Here is a 19,168-nt window from a genome sequence, read left to right as displayed (position 1 = left end):
ACTCCCTGGACCAACGGCTTCTCTCCAAAGAAGGCTTGTGCTATGGAACAGGCTCTGTGCTCCTTCATGTGGCTTGTCTAGCTTGATCCTGTCTTTAAAAGGAGTATCTCAAGGCTTCACGTCCATTGCGATTAACTGGTAGCTGAACTGTGTTCCAATCTTAAGGAGCAGACCCTCCTGATCTCGGGTCCTGCAGCTCCCAAGGGGAAAGCTGGTACCTGCCATCCTGGCAAGGGCATCACTGGGAGAAAGTCAGCAGCGGGATGACAAGCATTGACTAGCTTTCGACCCTGAAAACGCTCCTCAGTATCATTTCCTGTCAGGAGCTTCCTTCTCCTCTAAGACCTCTTCTGATTTCTTTAGCCTTTGCTCTAGGCACCCTAACGCTCCATTTTCCTCCTTGAGGACTGACTCCACATGCTGACACCCACTCTGTACAAATTCCACTTCCTCCATTGGTCTTGGGTTGCCTTCTCCCTGCAGACTACAGCTGCAGCTTCCTCTGGATGGTCAAGAACGAGGTCTTGTGATCCCGACAGCCTTTCTGGCTCTGGAATCATGACTATGCTGTCCCGGGGATCCTGCCACCCCAACTGCAGCCCACTTCCCTAACCTGCAGTGTGATTTGATGGCCATCTCTCTCACAGAGCTGCAGAAGCCCTCCACCACAAGAAGACCAGGGTGGAGCCTCAAACCTCCAGAGAAAACGGTTCCTTTCTTGAAAGCCACCATCTGAGCTGGCACTTCTCACCCATTCTCTGGCCCTCTGTCAAGGCTGGGTTCTCTCAGTGGAGACTTGGTGCTTGAAGCTAGCTGATAGTATCAGGGAAGGAAGCTGGGTGCACAGAGTGAGGCATGGTCAAGAGCAAGAATCAGCTTAGTGTTCTTTGTGTCCCCAGGCACTGGCAATGTCCACAGAAGACCCCAAAGGGCTGATGTCTAAAGTGTGCAGACATCTACTTGCCCACAGAAGCACATGGCTCCATTCTCTCCTGAGTCCCACACAGGGGGCTCAGAAGCATTCTCATAGGTACACACCTGTGAGCTCTGTGCAGATGGTTATCCATCCTGCTCTCAGGTGTATCTCCAGGAGTGCAAGGCCTTGTGCCCTAGAACTCCCTGGTAAGCAAACAGGCAATGGCAGGCACGTGCCCAAGAGTGCCTCCTCCTTAAAGCTCTGAAGGTGACCTCCTGGAACCCTTCTGCTGGCATGACACTGCTGTGACTACTCTTACACACCCACCTGTCATAAACTACCATGCTGTCTCAGAGACGCAGAAACTGAAGGTGACCTCTCACACTGCTCTGAAAGTGGATTTATAACACCCTTGCCTGGGTGGTTCCCTTCCACCAGACACAGTCTACACTGGCTGAAGCCACAGCTCCACCAGGAGTGCAGAGCCAGCCCCAGCCTCAGCCGGGCCGCACTGCAGCGGAAGCCTGGACTCTCGGCTCCTGGCCACCAACAAGGTTCTCCTTCCACACTTGGCTTCACTCCACTGGGGCCAGGCAGAACAGGGTCCCTCAGATCCCTTCTTAGAGCTGGGTCAAAGAGCATTGACAAAGTCCATTCAGGATACCAGGGGTTATTTTCAAAGGTCCATGTGGCAACTAGAAGGCACTATTTTGAAAATGTATAGCTAGCACCAATAAATGACAAGTAACCATTAACTGCCCTGTATAATACAACAAACGGTCGTAGGCCGTTTTACCACTGAAATAAACGGAGAGGAGCTTCATCCAAGCCCACACTCCCCTTGCACCCAGAGTGATACTCAATCCTGCGGAGCTCTGACCCCAGAGGAGGGGTAAGAAGGCACAGGCCAGCCTCTCTGAAAATGCTGACATACTAGTGGCAAGCACAGGCTGGAAGAGCCTAGCACACACCCAAAGAGAAGAATGCAGAACTCCTTATGCTTCAGTGATAGAGAGTAATGAAGAAAATGAAGTGTGCCCAAGTGTGTGTAATGGTACTATGGGTATGAAAAAGTGGTCAATGTACACACATGCATGCTTTATAGAGTTTCCCAGACCACATGGCTCTGGAGTCTCCAGGGACAGGATCTGGGTGGCTAAGGCATGAGATAAGAGATAGATTTTACCATATGTACTGCTGTATATTATGTGTATGTATACACATATACGTATATACACAGATACATGGGAGAAGTGTTTGTGTGGGTGCACATGTGTATGTAGATGCACCTTGCTTTTGAGACAGGAGCTCAAAGAAAGGTTAGACTTGTGGGCCAGCAAGCCCCAGGAGCCCCCCCCCCCATGTCCCTTCCCTGGCTCTGAGATCTTAAGTATGAACTACCATGCCTGGTATTTTTATAGGTTTTCTGGGGATCAAACTCTTGTCTTCATGCTTGTATGGCAGCACTTACTAACTGAACTCCTCAGTCCTGCGTTTTCCTCTTGAAAAACATAAAATAAAACACGATGTAATCAAATTTGTCAAGTAAGGATAAGTCTAGGCAGGTTTTGAGAACCCCCACAATGTGACATTAGTACAAAGCCACTAAATGAGAGCAGAGTGGATTTTAAGGGGCCCATCTCTGGGGCCATGCTACCCACACAGGCAAGAGACTCTAAGAAAGGGCCATGCCACCAATGCTAGCAATAGCCACCACTATCTCACCACTGGCAGCACAGCTGCCCTCTGCCCTCTCCCTACTCCCAGTGTGACTCACTCCTAAGTCACACAAGAAAGAGATGGCATAGTGAAGTCCAGGCTCCATGTCACTAGATCCTGGGATCTTAGGTTGGAGGGAGGCTTAGCAAAACACAAGACCACCACTATCCCCATAGTCTCTTACTACCAAGCCACCCTACATAACCACAGGCTGACAGGTGTCACTGTGTTCTGTTCCTGTAGTTTTAAGAAATACCACAGTCTGAGCAAGGGGCTCCTCAGACTGAAAGAGTGACTATGAATGGCTTGCTTTCTTCCTTCTTTCTCTCTTATGTTTTCTCTCTCTCTCTCTCTCTCTCTCTCTCTCTCTCTCTCTCTCTCTCTCTTTCTTTCTCTCTCTCTCTTTCTTTTTTCTTTCTTTTTTCTTTTTCTTTCTTTCTTTTTCTCTCTCTTTCTTTCTCTTTCTTCCTTCTTTCTTCTTTTTTCTGTCTTTCTCTCTTTCTTTCTCTTTCTTTCTTTCTCTTTCTTTCTTCTTTCTTCTTTCTTTCTCTTTCTCTCTTTCTTTCTCTTTCTTTCTCTCTTTCCTTTCTGTCTTTCTCTCTTTCTTTCTTTCTCTCTTTCTTTCTTTCTCTCTTTCTTTCTTTCTTTCAACAGTCTTACTATGGCTGGCCTGGAATTTGCTCTATAGACCAGGCTAGGTACAAACTTACAGAGATTTGCCTGCCTCTGCCTCCAGAGTGCAGGGATTAAAGGGCTACCATACCCAGCTAGAATGGTTTCTGTCAATTAAAGCAATGAGGATATGAGCAAAACAATAAAAATGTTAAAAAGTCTAAAGACCCCCAATGTGTGACTAATGAAGCCACAAACCTTGCAAACCAGTAAATAAACCTTAAGTCCTGCTGACAGAGTCCCCTGCTTCTCCACAGCCCTGTGAACACCTAGCTTGAGGATGGCATCTCTTTCTTTTACTATTTGTCCCTTTTACTTGGAAGTCTCACCAGAGAGGACACTTGGCACTACCCAGGACTCTCTAGCTGACTGATTCAAGTCCCTTCCCCAGTCAGTTTCTGCTAGACTTTGTCAGTGTTCCTGCTTGGATGATGTTTTGCTATTATCTACTCTCTATCCACCCACACACCCACTTGCTATTTATTCTTTTACTCTGGCTTGCTACATACTTAATAAACTCACTCATTCAGAACTGAAAGTATGGTTACCATAGATCATTTCCTGGACCATGAAGAACCTCCCCGCAAGCCCACTAAAGGAGGCAGCTGCCTTTCCTGGCTTCCTTACCCATCCAGGCTTCTCATCCCTTACAACAGTGCTTCTCACCCTTCTTAATGCTGTGGCCCTTTAATACAGAGCCTCATGCTGTGGTGACCCCCAACCATAAAATTACTTTCATTGCTACTTCATAAATGTAATTTTGATACTGTTATGAATTGTAATGTAAATATCTGTGTTTTCCAACAGTCTTATGTGACCCTAAGGAGTTTTGACCCACAGGTTGAGAACCAATGCCTTGGAACTTCTATTCAATTGTGTACTTATGTGTTGGGGGTTGGGGTTGGTAGTCTAAGCTGATTAAACTTAAAAAGTAAGATGGTCCTAAAGCAGGGCACACTTTCTGACTCAAGGGTTCAGGAACACCCTCAGGCTCTAGCTAGCTTGGTGAGAGAATGCATGGAACAAAGACATAAAAGGTCACTGCTGAGAACAGGCTTCTATCGGTGACAGGCACCATAGAGCAAGGCGACAGTTTGGTTTCAGCCTGAGAACTTATTGAGACAACAGCTAGGCCTCGGGTTCTGGTCTCAACTCCCCTCCTCCAGTAGAATGAGATCTTTAAAGATGGCCTCTGGAGAGAGGCTGTCTTCAAGGAGGCCAAGGCTTTTTCTTGCTACTTAAGACAATGCCTGTGGCTTTGTTCACTGAATACTCAACACTGACTAACTACATACTATGGCAGACACTGTGAGACACTAACAACACATGAAAAATTGAGCTATTGTCTTTGCCCTGAGGGTCACCGAAGTCTTAGGCTACTCTAGATCCACAATGTTTGTGGAGTGTGTCCCCAAACAACTCTGGTGATCCTCATTCCTGTAAACACCATTGTGGGACACCTGTCCTTAACCACATGGGAAGACAGGTTCTAACCCTGCAAGTGACTTTCACCAGCCCTGAAGGGGTTACTGTACTGGAAGGAGCAGGTCAGAGGGTTCCCAAGCCTGAGTCCGTCACTCACCGCATCATCTACTGACTGTTGAGCATGATCTGGCAAGAGTATTTCACGTTTAGGCTGCTCCCCGTGTAGCTGCCCCACATCGGCCCTGCCCCCAGCTCCTCTATACCCTCTGCAAATAACAGTTCACTAAAGTCCATTAGGAAGAACTGTACCACACACCCTCTCCACTGGGATGGGGAAGGGTAGGCACAAGTCTTGGGCAGACATTCAGAGTGCTGACTTTGCCAGTAGCAGGGACTGCTGGCCTCGGGTCAGTACCTGACTGGGTCAGCCCTGTCAGCTGGACTCCTTTGCTGGGCTAATCTACATCTGTAACATTCTGCCTGCCCACAAAGGAGCACCATTCCCAAAGGACACAGCTCTGCCTACATACTCTATAACCCTGACCCAGGAGCCCATGGGTGCTCAACTAACATCCGTGGCGAACATTGCAGAAGTTATTCAAAATTAAGAGCTCTGGTGTCTTGAGGTTTGTACTGGTTGCCATCTTAAACTGAGATGCTTTCCAGGGGCCTCCTATGTATATCTCTGACAAGCAATGACCACAACCAGTGGCCACACAAAGAATCCATGAGTCACCTTCCCTTGTGGGTCAAGCTTTCAAGGACCTCAGCCTCCTCTGCACTTTCCTCTCTCCACATTCCAGCAACAGAGTTTCCTCACTGAAGGGTGCCAGAGGAAACATGGGCATCAGATCCACTTCCCTCCTGGCTTTGGCCTCACTTTCCGCATAGAGGATGTATGCTAAGGTGTCTGAAGAGCCTGTGTTTCCTCTACACACACATACAGCATCCCACTCATGGAAGCCGGATGCCTACCCAGGACACTGGGCAAATAAAGAGGTGAACTCTGAGCGACACACAGAGCAGCAACCCATGGGGGTGGTGGTGGTGGTGGGGTTCCATGATGTTCAACAGAAAGCTCCTTCGAACAAAGTGTTTTGATCTTTAAGGGGGACATCACAGGCACCAAAGAACTGGAAGACTGGAGACGATATATCCACTCATCACCAGTCAGCACCCTAACCACCTAGGGCAGAAAAGGGGAGAGGGCAATTTGACCATTGCCGCCTTTTGCAAAAGTCAAGTTAAAGAGAGAGCTTAAAAGCTAAGACAAACAGTTATTACCAATCAGCTACTTTTCATCATTAGCTCTGGAATCTGCAATGCTGTGAATGAAACTCATGGCTTCATGCATGCTAGACAAGCGTGGCCCATGTCCACCACTGAACTACACCTCCATCCCGAGCCTGGTGCTTAGAATGCTTAAATACTAACCTCACCTTAAACCACCTCCTACACTCCAAGTCCTCGGCCTCGGCCTGAAGACGGCAAGGCAAAAGCTCTAACTGCCTACTCTACATTCAGGACGGGAAACACAAATACTTTGACTAAGTCTCTTCTCTTCTGCTTTTTCCTGTTAGAGACAACATGTCAAGTCCCACAGCCTTACAGTTCCTATTGCAGATCCAATGAACAGAATACCAGCACTCTAGACTGCTGAGGACTGGGGATGAGAAACGGTACTATTTTAGGTTTCTGCTTGGTGACTGTTTCGTGCTTCCACAAAGAGGATTTTAAATAAGGCATCTTCAGAACTACCCAGGGATCAGGGCTAGGGTAAGAACATGCCCCTAAGACCTTTTAAGCATAGCCAGATTCACTTTGTTGCAGTCACTTTACAAAACAGTTTCTCCCTAATATAATCCACAGTTGACAATCCTTTAAAAAGCTACCAACCCTATTTCTGGCCTGTCTGAATAGCAAGTACAAAAAGCTATCTATGTCAAATTCTTATTTGCTACCCCAAACATTTGATAACTTGGTTTGCATATTTGGTGCATGCAAATCAAGGTTCAGAGGTACAAAGAGGCCCCAGTCCACTACGTTATATTTACAGTCTAAGCCATGACTGCTAGTTGCCCTGAGAAACACCAGTACAATCCCAAACAGTTTCTTAGTCAGCCAGCCCCTGAGTATGTAACATAGGTCAAATCCCAGGATGCCCAATGTGAATTAATGATGCAGCAATTGATGCCTTAAGACCTTGATCATACCTTAGCAAATCCTATTTGAAATGAGTCCTATGCACAATGGCTTTAAGCTCTCTTTGGTATCAAAGGGGCTGAGTCTATGCCAGTTGTTGGAAGGACAGGCCCAGCACCCTGACGGAATCAGGACACCACAGTCAACTACCAGTGCAAAAGGCCAGCATCCCCTTCTACTGAGAAAGGGAGATTAACTGGAAACCCTGGATGTACTCCCCAGTCAAGTCAGGACCAGAGTCAGGTGCAGGCTCTGCTGACACTGATGGCTTTTCTCTGAGCCAGGAAACTCTCTGACTCTCTCTTTGACCAAAAAGCCAATACCTAGCTTGGAATTTGACTAATTAAAAATGATTAAATCATTAATTTGGCTCAAAACCAAAGCTCATCCTCCTCCCAGCAAAGTTCTTCAAAACACCATAAACTTCCAAGGCACCTGTAACAACAGCCTCAGAACACATCTCGGGTGATGGCTAGGTAAACACTAACTAGATTATTAGCACTTCAAGTAAGAACGGCCCCTGGGCCTGTGTCCACCACAGCGTTTCGGGAGAGAGATCCATGACTAAAGAGTGTCGATGCTTTCAGCGATACCAGCATCTCTGAGTGTGTTCTGAGCTACTTAATGACCCTTCCGGAAAGGGCGAGCACCCATCTAGTCGCCTCTCTTTAGTCAGCTTGTGCTTTAGCTGACAGCTTTAACTATCCTTTTGCAACAAGTCAGGAATAGTTCATAGGAAAGAAGATAAGTCATCAAAGTACCACTGACAATCTTCAGAGACATTGCAAAACCACCGTGAGATTCATATGCAACCACAAAAGATCCAAAGAAGTACAAAGTGATCTTGATCTTTAACAAAAAGAACAAAGTGGGGACATTAAATACCTGACTTCAAAACATATCATAAAGTTAGAGTAATCAAAACAATATGGTACTGGCACAAAAACACAAGCAAATGGAAAAGAACTGAGAAGTAGCCCACATATGCGCAGCTGATAGGCTTTCTACTAAGGTAACAAGACCCTAACAGAAGAAGCCAAGCATCTTCTACAACAGGAGCTGGGAGACTGAACACCCACTTACAGAGAGGAAACCAGACTTGATTATTGTCTAAAACTAAAAATTTACTACGAAAACAAACAAACAAACAAACAATGAAATGCTACAGGACATCAGATGAGGCCATTTTTTTTTTCATTTTATTATTTATTTATTTATTTTGGTTTTTCAAGACAGGGTTTCTCTGTGTAGCTTTGTACCTTTCTGGAACTCTCTCTGTAGACCAGGCTGGCCTCGAACTCACAAAGATCCTCTTGCCTCTGCCTCCTGAGTGCTGGCATTAAAGGTGTGCAATTTTTTTTACATGATGTCAAAAGCCAAAAATGACCAAAGGGATTTCATCAAACTCCCTCATTTCAGCAGAGTGAAGGAAGTGTTGGGCAGTGGACAACAATATTGCAAACTCACACTACACAGGAACTAATGCCCAGAGGAACTCAAACGAAACCAACAACCCAGAACCCATTTAAAGATGGGCAAAGGAGGGGCTGTTTGATGGCTCAGTAAGTATTGTTTTTCAAGCACGAGGACCTGAGTTCAGATCCCCTGCACCCACATAATTGCCAGGTCCAGAAACTTGAACATGTAATCTCTATGCTGGGAGGGAGGGAGGATCCTGGGAATTGCTGGCCAGTCAGGCTAGCCAAATCAGCAAGATTCAGGTTCAGTGAGAGACCCTGTCTTAAAATACAAGGTGAGGCTGGGTGGCAGCGGTGCACACCTTTAATCCCAGCACTCAGGAGGCAGAGCCAGGTGGATCTCTGTGTGTTCGAGGCCAGCCTGGTGTACAGAGCGAGATTCAGGACAGCACCAAAACTACACAGAGAAACCCTGTCTCAAAAAAAATGTATTAAAAATTATATAAGGTGAGGAGTAGAGGAAGACATCTGACTTTGGCTTCTGGACACACACACACACACACACACACACACACACACACAAACTGATCTGAACAGACATTTGTCAAAAGAGGATGTATGAATGACCAACAAGCATATGTACAAGGTTCAACATCACTAATCAGGAAAATGCAAATCAAAACCACAATGAAATATCGTCTTACCCCAATTAGTCATTGAAACAACAGAAAGTGTGCCTCAAGTCCCAGTATTCAGAGGGCTGAGGTGAGAAGATCAGCTGAGCCTGGGAGTTCAAGACAACAACAAACACACACACACATGTGCACACACGCGCGCACACAAGTGTTCGCCCACTGTCATTCACAACAGTGTGGGTGTAACTAGAGAACACTATAGTAAATGTCAGGCACAGGAAGGGCAATCTTGTCCATCTTCTCCTGTGTGTGGAAGCTCAAAGCCGATGTCAAAGGAGCAGACAACATGGAGCTGGAAAAGAGTTCAGGAGTTAAGAGCACTGCCTGTCTTGCAGAGGACTTGGGTTTGGTTCCCAGCACCCACATGGCAGCTCCCAACCATCTGTAACTCCAGATCCAGGGGATGAGACACCCTCTTGGGGCCACAATGGGCACTGCATTTTTCGGTGCACAGACATATAAGTAGGCAAACACTCATACACACGAAATAAAAAATAAACCTATTTTAAAAATGTTCCAAGGTGACAACACTCCAATGGTGGCTAAAGCCTGGGAAGAGTTTGTGTAGAAGGTTAATGAGCACGGTTAGAATGTAGAAGGTTAATCAGCTGGACAAGAACAATGGCTTCTAGCGCACAGCACAATACGCTAATGTGACTGATAACAATTAACTGAATATTTCAAAATACCTAGTAGACGAGACTTTGAATGTCCTAACACCAAGGTGACAGACATGCCAGTATCCTCATGGGACCACCTGAATTTGTTTCTGAAATACTTGGTGCCAATAAAAACCAATACAATAAAAAGGGATGCAAACTAGGCCAAATAGGGGCAATGGGTCAAAGAGAGAGGTGGAGGGAGAAGTCGGGGAGTGCCGTTCATCCACCAGGAAGGAAACAGCCTTGGCCAGAGGTCAAGTGTGCATAGATTACTAGGGAAATGCAGGCTGGGGTAGAGTGGTCTCTATCTGTCCATGGGATGTGGACTACAGCAGTGGCCCATGTCTAGTGGGGAACTATCAGAAAGGGCCTCTGAAGGATGGGTGAAGGGATGAGGAGCAGGCGGGAGGGCAGTCTGTGATTCCCAGCCACTCTCCTCTCCACCACTCACCCTTGCCACTCCAGGTTCGAAGACTCCAGTGCTTCCTCTCCTCTAGAAAGTGACGGCTGGACAAAGTGAAAGGAGACGAGGAGAAACTTCCCCAAACATGAGTGTGTGCACATGTGCACATGTGTGCTGGCCCACTGTCAACCAGATCAAGAACACGCAATACTTCACCCACACAGACCTCAGTCACCACACCCCATCTAATCATCTGGTACAACTGCTCCAAGTCACAGGCAAGTTGAGGACAAAACCCATAAAGTGCAAGCCAGTACCCCCCCTCCACCGTGAGCTCTATCTTAGTGGGGTGCTTACCCTACACCAACCCATTCACCCACCTCCTCTTCTCTTCCAAACAAGGTACCTTGATAATTCTTGGCATCGAGCCTTATCCTAATTAAGCTCTGCCAGTCATTCATCCTGCCCTATGTCATTATCACCCAGTCATGTGATGGGACTATTTCCTCGGCCATTTTGTATGTAGAACACAAAGTAATATGTGGGAAACGTGAAAACACCTGACACTTGATGGCACACAATGACAGACTTTTACATGCCGTAAACAGAGTTCCTGGAAAATAGCTGGGTCAGCAGCCACTTAACTACAAGCTGGTGGACCTAGCTCCACCCACCTTCCTTCTCCCATCACCCACAATTCCCTCTGCTGGCTGTCTCCACTTATCCGCACCTCTTTCAACATTTATGTCCCCAGTGGTACCTAGAGATGGGGCAGATGCCGGCCCTGTTAGCACTTTTTTTTAGACAGTGTGCAGCCCTGGCTAGCCTGGAACTCACTAGTAGACTAGGCTCACCTCCCACAGAGATCTGCCTGTCTCTGCCTCCACCATAACCAGCCCTTGGAGCGCCTTTTAAAATGGGGCATTGTGGAGAAAATACTTACCAAGACTGTAAAAGTGAGCTTCCCCACCACACGTGTGCCATAGCATGTGTGTCCACACACACTCACACTCTACATAAGTAGATTTTTAGAAAACCTCTGCTGAATGAAGAAGCTCACAACCAGACTCTGTTGCCTCTCTGAGTGTCAGGCTAAGACACAGAGCCATCAGGAGGATCTGGCCTAGGTGGTCAGCTCCCACAGACCACAGCTCAAAGCAAGACTAAAAGTGTCAGAGCTCTCTGCTGCCGCCACCGGTTCACCTGCCCCACTGCCCTACCCTCTCAGCTCCCTACTGGACACCAAGGTCAGACACCCAGGTTCTCTTGAAAGTCACAGACCCTTTCTCTAAGAAAGGCCCGTGTATGCACATGGGGTCATGCCTCATCCTCACTGCAAATCAGACTCTCCTGCACTCACTCCTAAGGTTTGACAACTCTTTACCAAACCCAGCAAGAGACATTCGCATTAACACAATACTTAAAGTATACCACATGCAACTAATGTTTTATTTAAAATGCTTGCCCTTCCTGTAGGAAAAACACTTGAATATTTGATATTTTATTTCCAAAAAGCTTGAAATACGGGTCATAACCTCAATTGATTTCAACAGGGCCACCCTTTGAGACACACTTGTGGCTCCTTCTCCAGGCTCCCTGGCCACCTCCTTCCTTAGTATCAGTGCAAAGGGCCTGGAGCATGCCGTAAGTCTGCTCTTCCCATTGCTTTTAGGAACTGAGATGAGATATTACATTGGAAAGTCAAGAAAAGCAGATATACTGTCAGCTCCCTAGCTCCAGGGAAGATGTGAAAGGGTGGGCCGTTCTAAGCACAGCTGGACTTGGTGGTGGCTGCTCCTTCATCCAAGCATGATGCGGGAACTGTCTGGTGAAATTGGGACACACAGCAGCAGGTCACATTAGGTGAAACCAGAGTACTACCAGCCACCACCGAAAGTCATCACTTGGCCTGACTCCGGGCAGGTTCCCCAAATGCTTCTCGAGCCCCTGCTAGCCACACCACTCTCTTTTTTTGTTTTGTTTTGTTTTGTTTTGTTTTGTTTTGTTTTGTTTTGTTTAACCACACAAGCAGCAGCAGCAGAGCTCAATGGGCCTTATATATTAGAACACACTCAGAAATGTGGAACACTGAGTCAGAAGAGGGGGCCTAGATCTTCAGTGCCAGCCTGGAGCAAGCCCAGTGGACTCCTTGTTTGTTGGGTCAAAGACAGGACCTAGGCTGGAATGTAGTTCACACCGCTTCCTCTAGTATCCAGTCTACAGAGAAGACCTAGCCCACACTCAGAGGAGCTGGCCAGCACACAGGCACGAAGTGAGGAAACGTAGTTGGCTGGGTAAGCTGAGGCACAGAACAGAGGAAATTCAGAAGGGCCAAGCTCCCATAGTCCTTAAACACTTCCCAGTTCACATAATGAGCTGACCACCCAAGGTTACTGTCCCTTCACAAACAGCTAGCTAGTCTCATCTCCATCTGGAGAGTCAGAGAAGTCTTGGCTAAAATAAGGAAGCAGGCTATCTGGGTCTCAATCCTGGGCTTCTGAGTTAGGAGCTGAATGGGGCTGACACTGCATTTCCAATAAGTTTGGGGGGGGGGGGGATTGCTGATGCTGCTGGTCTGGGAACACCTAGGGGAATACTGATCTAAGCCAATCAGCACACAGCACTTTCATGCTACTGGTCTAGGAAATGCACAAGACCTGGGGCCCCTGAAGAGCAGAGAGATCTGCAGGGCACAATGACTGAGGACCTGGCTTGTTTGTTTCCTTCTCTGTCCCTGATGGATAAAAACAAGGAACCACTTAGTCCCGCCAACCCTAGCAACCAGCTCGCAATCATGAGGCAACAGTGACCAGTGACGGCTAAAGACAGAAGAATCTAGGTCCCTGACAAGACTGCTAGGCTGCTGACGCAGGAACACTCCTGTGTTTACTTGGCAGCTGAAAGCATCCCAGCCAGATACCCTCCAATCCAGGACATCCCCCCGCTTTCCCAAAAGGACACTCTTCCCAGAGATGTCCACTTGCCTAAACATACTTCCTTTGGATGTCCAGAATTTACATGCCTGGCTCATCAGTCTTAAAAACCTGACTCAGTGAGTTAGAAAACAAATCATTTGAAATGCAAGCAACACAGGAGAGGCTAAGAAAGTGGCCCACACCCTGCAGTGAATTAACTCACTCACTCGACAGCTTCTGCAACAGCCCATCCAGATGTGAGGGGCTCTGGCCAGAGGTGCAGAGCTGCAAGAACACGGGGGATTTTCAGGGGACCTCGGCACCCTATCTAATCAAATACAAGAGGGGTGTTGTGGGAAACTGAGGTCAGGAGTTCCAGGTGTGTGAAGGAGGGAGAGGAGAGGCCAAGGAAGAGAACTGAGGGGCAAACCCTTTCCTCCACAGAGTCCTCAACCCTCCTTCAAGAGATGAGAGGACACCTCTCTGTCTCCTGACTCTGTCCCAGAACACAGACATCTCATTCTTATTATGAGCCTCTGCGACCCAGCCCCACACATATAATTTACCTTCCTATTTCTGAGGCCTTCACCAGAAGATCCTCACTGAACAACACCATAACAAAAGACCGAATACCGGTCAGGGTTTGGGACAAACACCATCAGCCCAGTTTTGCAGATGAGAAAAGTGGGCATATAGAGTATGCTACTTGCCCCAAGTCACACAGCTACCTAGAGGCTTCTGGAAGTCCAGCTTGAGAGCTCATTAAGTCCTAGGAGCAAATCTTAGCAGACACACCTGGCTCTGACCCCACCTGGTTTCTGTCAACACCATCTTGCAGGTGCCTGACCACGCCTGCCCTTATCGACTCTTCAAGACTGACACCACTTGACAGGACCTCAGAGGATGCCTGAGGAAAGATGGCCTAGGTCTGGCATGTAGTGTGGTCATGAAAGGTTGGGCTCCTTTCCCTTGGGTAACAATTTATACTTAAAGCTGCCAAGAAACCATCTCTAGTAATGTAAGAACAACCTAGTGTGAGAAATCACAGACAAAGGATATGAAAGGTAATTCAGACAAACTAAAAAGTTCAACATCGAAAGGAATTCCATGATATGGGCCATTTGAGAAACATAATTAAAAGAAGACTGTCTTTTGGGCCATTACAGTGGCCAACTTAAGAAGTCAGTGCTGCAGGGGAGCAAGTAATGGAAAGGTTTGAGCTAATGAGGCCTTCTTGGGGGTGTTCTGTGGCAAAAGTGTTGACTCAAAATTACTCCTTGTCCTACTGATGCTAGCAGGGCCTACAAGACCGAGGGGTCCTGGTCCATGTACAACTGGCTATTTTTACAACAGAAAATTGGAAAGGACCTACATGCCCACCAATACAAGATGGTTCAATAAACTGCAACACACCCCTACCCTGGATATATGGCTCCCCGCTTCTGAAAAAGGGTAAACTCATCATGTCTACACAAACAGTGCTCTCCAGAACACAGCACGGAATTGAAAAGCCAATCAGAGAAAACGGTATGTAATGCAACTATATTTGCATTTATGTGACAATTTAAACATTCATTACATTTTCATTTATTCTGAGTCACCAAGGATGGGACTCGGGTTGTCAGGCTATGAGGCAGGGCCTCTACCTGCTGAGCTACCTTGCCAGCTCTAACGAAACACCAGTCCACTGAAAAGGCCTAAGGCAATGACATGGGGACTCTCGAGGACTGTCAAGGTAGCTCAGTGGCGCAGGGCTTCTTTGGCATGCACGATACCCTGAGTTTGATCTCCTGCACTTCAATACATACATAAATAAATGTGACGACACCACCTCCACTTGCCAGACTACTGCTGGCATTCTGGAGTCTAAAGCTGAAAGAAACAGAGCTCTGGAAACAGCTGGTTCTGAGGCCAAGGCAAGGAAAATACAAAGTGAGTCTCAAAGATTTTGTACCAGAATGGAAAAGAAGTCCTTAAAGGATGATGGGAACATGTTCAAAGAAAGAGGCTCCCAAAGGCCAAATCTGGGGCACTTTGAGTAACAATGAAATAATGACAGCAACAGACTAAAGTCTCATGAATACGGCAAGATTTTCACATTCCAGGGATGTCAATCAAAAAGTAAGGGCATTCTAGGGAAAAGAAAAGGTGTCCTCTTTAGTACAGTTCTAATGGACACATGTAGAAGGAAACAGGAAATTAGAAAACCCTATCTGTCAACTCTATATGATTCAGATAAGAGGCATCAAAGGTTTCGAGCTGTGGCTGGACAGACTAAGGAGTAACATGTCCTGCATCCCTACAAGATACATATTAATCTCAAAGGGGAAAATGTAACTTTTCAATGAGGCCTACACCATCCTAATCAAGACATCAAAGCTAACAAGCTTAGCGTGGAGTTTTATGAGATAGTGGGCAGTGTCTGTTTCACACAGAGCCCAGCAAGCCTCTGCTGCTCCTGTGAGAAGTACCTAACCTGAATCCAAATTATCGGGCAACCCAAACTGAGGGGCATTATCTGAAACAGTCAGTAGTCTTCAAACATGTCAATGACATTAAATACAAGGAAACACTAATTAAGAGAGACTGTAGTCACCAAAACAACAACAACAACAACAAACAACAACAACAAAAAACCTGAAGGCAACAAATAGGCTAGGGTTTTCTTTAGGAATAAAGGACTTCATTGGAGCAATTTCTAAGAATAAATAACAGGATCCTGTCAATGTTCATTTCCTGAGTTTTAAGTACTGTATGTACAAAATGTTTTTAAGAAATCCAACTCAACGGATTTAGAGGTACAGGGTACTTAGCGTCGAGGTACAATTAAGTTGTTTATTTGTTTGGTTTTTGGAGCATGAAAAGGAGAGAAAAGTAACAGAGATGCAGGAAATTGGCAACAGTAGGAGAAGCTGGACAAAGATTTTCTGAAAAAGTATTTATATTAGTACTATCCTTACAATTTTGCTGAGAGGACATCAAAATACAAAAGAAAACTTAGTCAAGAGAGCAAGGAGCACTCCAGGGCTTTCTGAGGACGGGGTTCATGATGGCATTTTCTTTCAAGCACAGAGAGACAGGCAAAGCGAAGCAAGCTAGCAAGGGTCTAGTTAATACTGGTCTCCCTAACGTGTGCTCTGCTCAGAGTTTCTGCTCTAGGACCAGTCTCTTGCTCATCAATCAAGTTGTGTCAAAGAAGCATGAGTGTTATCCAGCTTTCTCCATCTCCATTTCTGTGCTGTTTACCTCTTCAGTGAAAGTCAAAGCCTCCGATGATTCTGAGAACTTCTCTGGACTATGGGAGCTAAGGAGGAGCTTTTCATTAAAAAGTCAAACCAAGGCAAAATAGCCTTGATGGAGAGTGTCCCCCTCCACTCTGCCCTATGGAGTTCTTGAGATGCTAACCCGTAGGGTGTGGATGGAGGTGACCTGGTCCCAGTGCTCTTCTGGTCCTTTCTCTTGGTGTATTCATGGTGCCTAGCTGAGAATCCTCCTAGGTAGGCAGCTGGGTAGGGCCAACAGTTCTTCATCATACACACCCCACTTCTCCAGCCTTCTATTATTCATGCAAATCTTCTGTGTGTATTTCCTTAAAGTGATTTTTAGCAACTAATATTCATTTTAACAGTGATACTACAAAGTACCTACTTTGCAAAGCAATGGAATAAACTATAACGTATGCCCTAAACTCTAAGTCTCCTTGAGAGCCTGGCATTACCTAAGCAGATTCTGAGATGGCAAATGAAAGGCAAAGTAGCTAAGGAAGGATGAGAAATGTTCTCACAGAGCCCAGCAGAAACACAGCCCTCGTTTCTCTCTCTGTTTGTCCTACATCCATTCCCACAAGTCCAGTCTTCAAGATGACCCGCCCTCCCAGTGAGCTTGGTTCATTTCCACACCATGTTGACAAGACACGAGGAACACCGTCTCGCAAAGCTGTTCACACTCAGCGCCACCCGAGAAACAGCATTGTGATCTCTTGACACCAACACTGGTACAGAGCCAACACTCGGACCTCCTCCAGTGAGCACCAGCTCTCTTCAAAGAACCCAATTTTCCAAGAGAGACCTTTCGTCAAAGTGCCCTCCCCCCTACAAAGGCCTGAGCCCAGATCCAAAAACAAAATTTCCTGTCTTCAGCCAAAGACAACAAGGCTAAGTAAGTAGAGCAATCCATAGCTGTTCACTGCCCAGACACTAGCATTCAGATGTCAAAACAAACTCAGCAAATGAGGTTCGGTTTTCACCTTTTAGAGATGAGAACATTGAGAACCTCAGTTAGTAAGTGGCAGAACCTTCAGAATTCACACCCAGATCAGCCCACTCTGTCCCCAGGCACTTGTGATGTCCCCATTGTCCACACAACCTCCTGGGCACAGGAGTGAACCAAGCAGACTATCACTGCAACATCTCAACCTCGGTGCCACCCCACCCCCCATCCCCTTGGCTCAGATGCCCTAACTGGCAGGTGACAAATCACATTATACTCTCAGGCAACCTCTCATCACCAAACACATTCAGAGGCAAAGCGAAAGACAAGAAGATGGGATTTACAACGGCCTATACTTCCTTCTTACCCAGAGGGACATTTTCATGAGCTGTCAACTCCGGGCAGGAGGAACCCACCATTATGTAATGTCAGAGGGCAAGCGACAAGGGGCAAGAGAAGCCAAGGCCCATCAATGCTCCCTTCCTTCGCCCACAAAGATATAAATTTGTGTCTGACATTTTGAGTGTTTCAGTGGCCTACACATTGATGACTGGCTTTGCAAAAGACGACCACGGATCCTACAAACCTCTCAGGCCTCAATTAGCTAACTAGCAAAGCTGAGGGATATAAAATATATAAAGCAAAGGTGAGGGAGAGCCTGTCCGGGACGATGCGCGGACAGAAAATGCTTGAAGAGTTGCGAGGATGCAGTCGGCGTCCTCCACCAAGATGCATGTTTATTTTTACCCGGTGTTTTGACACCGAAGATACCCGCGAGGCCTTCAGAGTCGGATGCCCCGGGATCCAGCAGAGATGCACCGGGCAGGCGCGGTGTATAGCATCCCACAGCTCCCCAAGAGGCCCAAGGCAAGGGGATCGCAAGTCTAGGACCACTCTCCAAAGACGCAGCTAGCGAACCGCTAGGCTGTACCACTGCCATGACAACCGCGGGCGCCATCCGGTCGGGTCCCCAGTGTCTCCAGCTCCCAGCTGCTGGACCCCTCAGCTCAGCCCCGCACCACCGGACCCAGCTCGGCCCAGCTCGGCCCACCTACCTGGCGCGCCCCTACCCGGGCACTCGTTCAGCCCCAGCCTCCGTCCTCTGGGACGCGAGCCCCCGCCTTGGCCCGGACGATCTCTGCCGGGTCCTGAAGACTGGCCGGGACTTCGGTTCTGGCCGCCTTGCTCCGACCGGTGGCGTCCACCCTAGACCCGAACCCGCTGTCCCCGCGCAGCCCGAACCCTGCCGCCGCCTTCACTCAGAACACAGCGCACAGCCCCGCCCCGGTTCCGCCCCCTCGCCGCGCAGGCGCGTTCCACGCCCGAGCGGGCGCCCTGCCCCCCTCCAGCGTTAACTCCGCCCCCAGGAGGTCGCACCGCCCATAAGGTCCCACCCTCTTTGTGACGTCATCCAGGAGTGGGCGGTTTTAGCCCCTTCATATGCCGAGGCTTCTGATATGAGGACAGGTAATTAGGAGAAAAGCGCTGGCGGTCCGAAGAGCAGGTGCAACTAATCAATCATCCCTCGGTGGGCGTGGTTATCATCCAAGCTGCTATCTATCATTTGAGTGTCCTTCCAGACCTGTTCTAGTTTATGTGTACAGATAACGCATTTGTACAGATTCCCAAGAGACAGCGGTCCTAACACTTCCTCCTCAAAATTCCATTTTTCCATGGGGAAGAAGACTAGTCAGAACTTTCGGGAGATAGTTATATTTTAATTTCATTTTATTATTGTTTATCTTAACAGGGACAGGGGCTCCCTGCCTGATAATTTTTTAAACTTTACTATAACAATGTTTCTGTCTGAAGAAGGAAAACTACTGGGCTAAACACAAACATTTATTTTCAGGGTTTTTTTTAACATCACTGGTCGTTTTTGTTGCTTGTATTGTTTCGTTTTCGTTTTCGTTTTTGTTTTTGTTTTTGAAA

General features: G+C 47.2%; 1 protein-coding gene across 7 annotated transcripts in view; it reads right to left on the bottom strand.

The window, feature by feature from the left end:
- Positions 1 to 18,523, bottom strand: part of Inpp4a (inositol polyphosphate-4-phosphatase type I A) — a 126,497-nt gene extending 107,974 nt beyond the window's left edge. For all 7 annotated transcript variants that reach the window (XM_036168125.1, XM_036168121.1, XM_036168126.1 and 4 more), the window contains exon 1: positions 18,292 to 18,523. The gene's annotated coding sequence lies outside the window, so the exon portion shown is untranslated. The remainder of the gene's footprint in view (positions 1 to 18,291) is intronic.
- Positions 18,524 to 19,168: the final 645 nt, after the last annotated feature.

This window comes from Onychomys torridus, chromosome 18 (genome assembly GCF_903995425.1).
Source record: "Onychomys torridus chromosome 18, mOncTor1.1, whole genome shotgun sequence".
NCBI lineage: Eukaryota > Metazoa > Chordata > Mammalia > Rodentia > Cricetidae > Onychomys > Onychomys torridus.
Note: the sequence above shows the minus strand (reverse complement) of the source record. Positions and strands in the feature narration are given on the sequence as shown.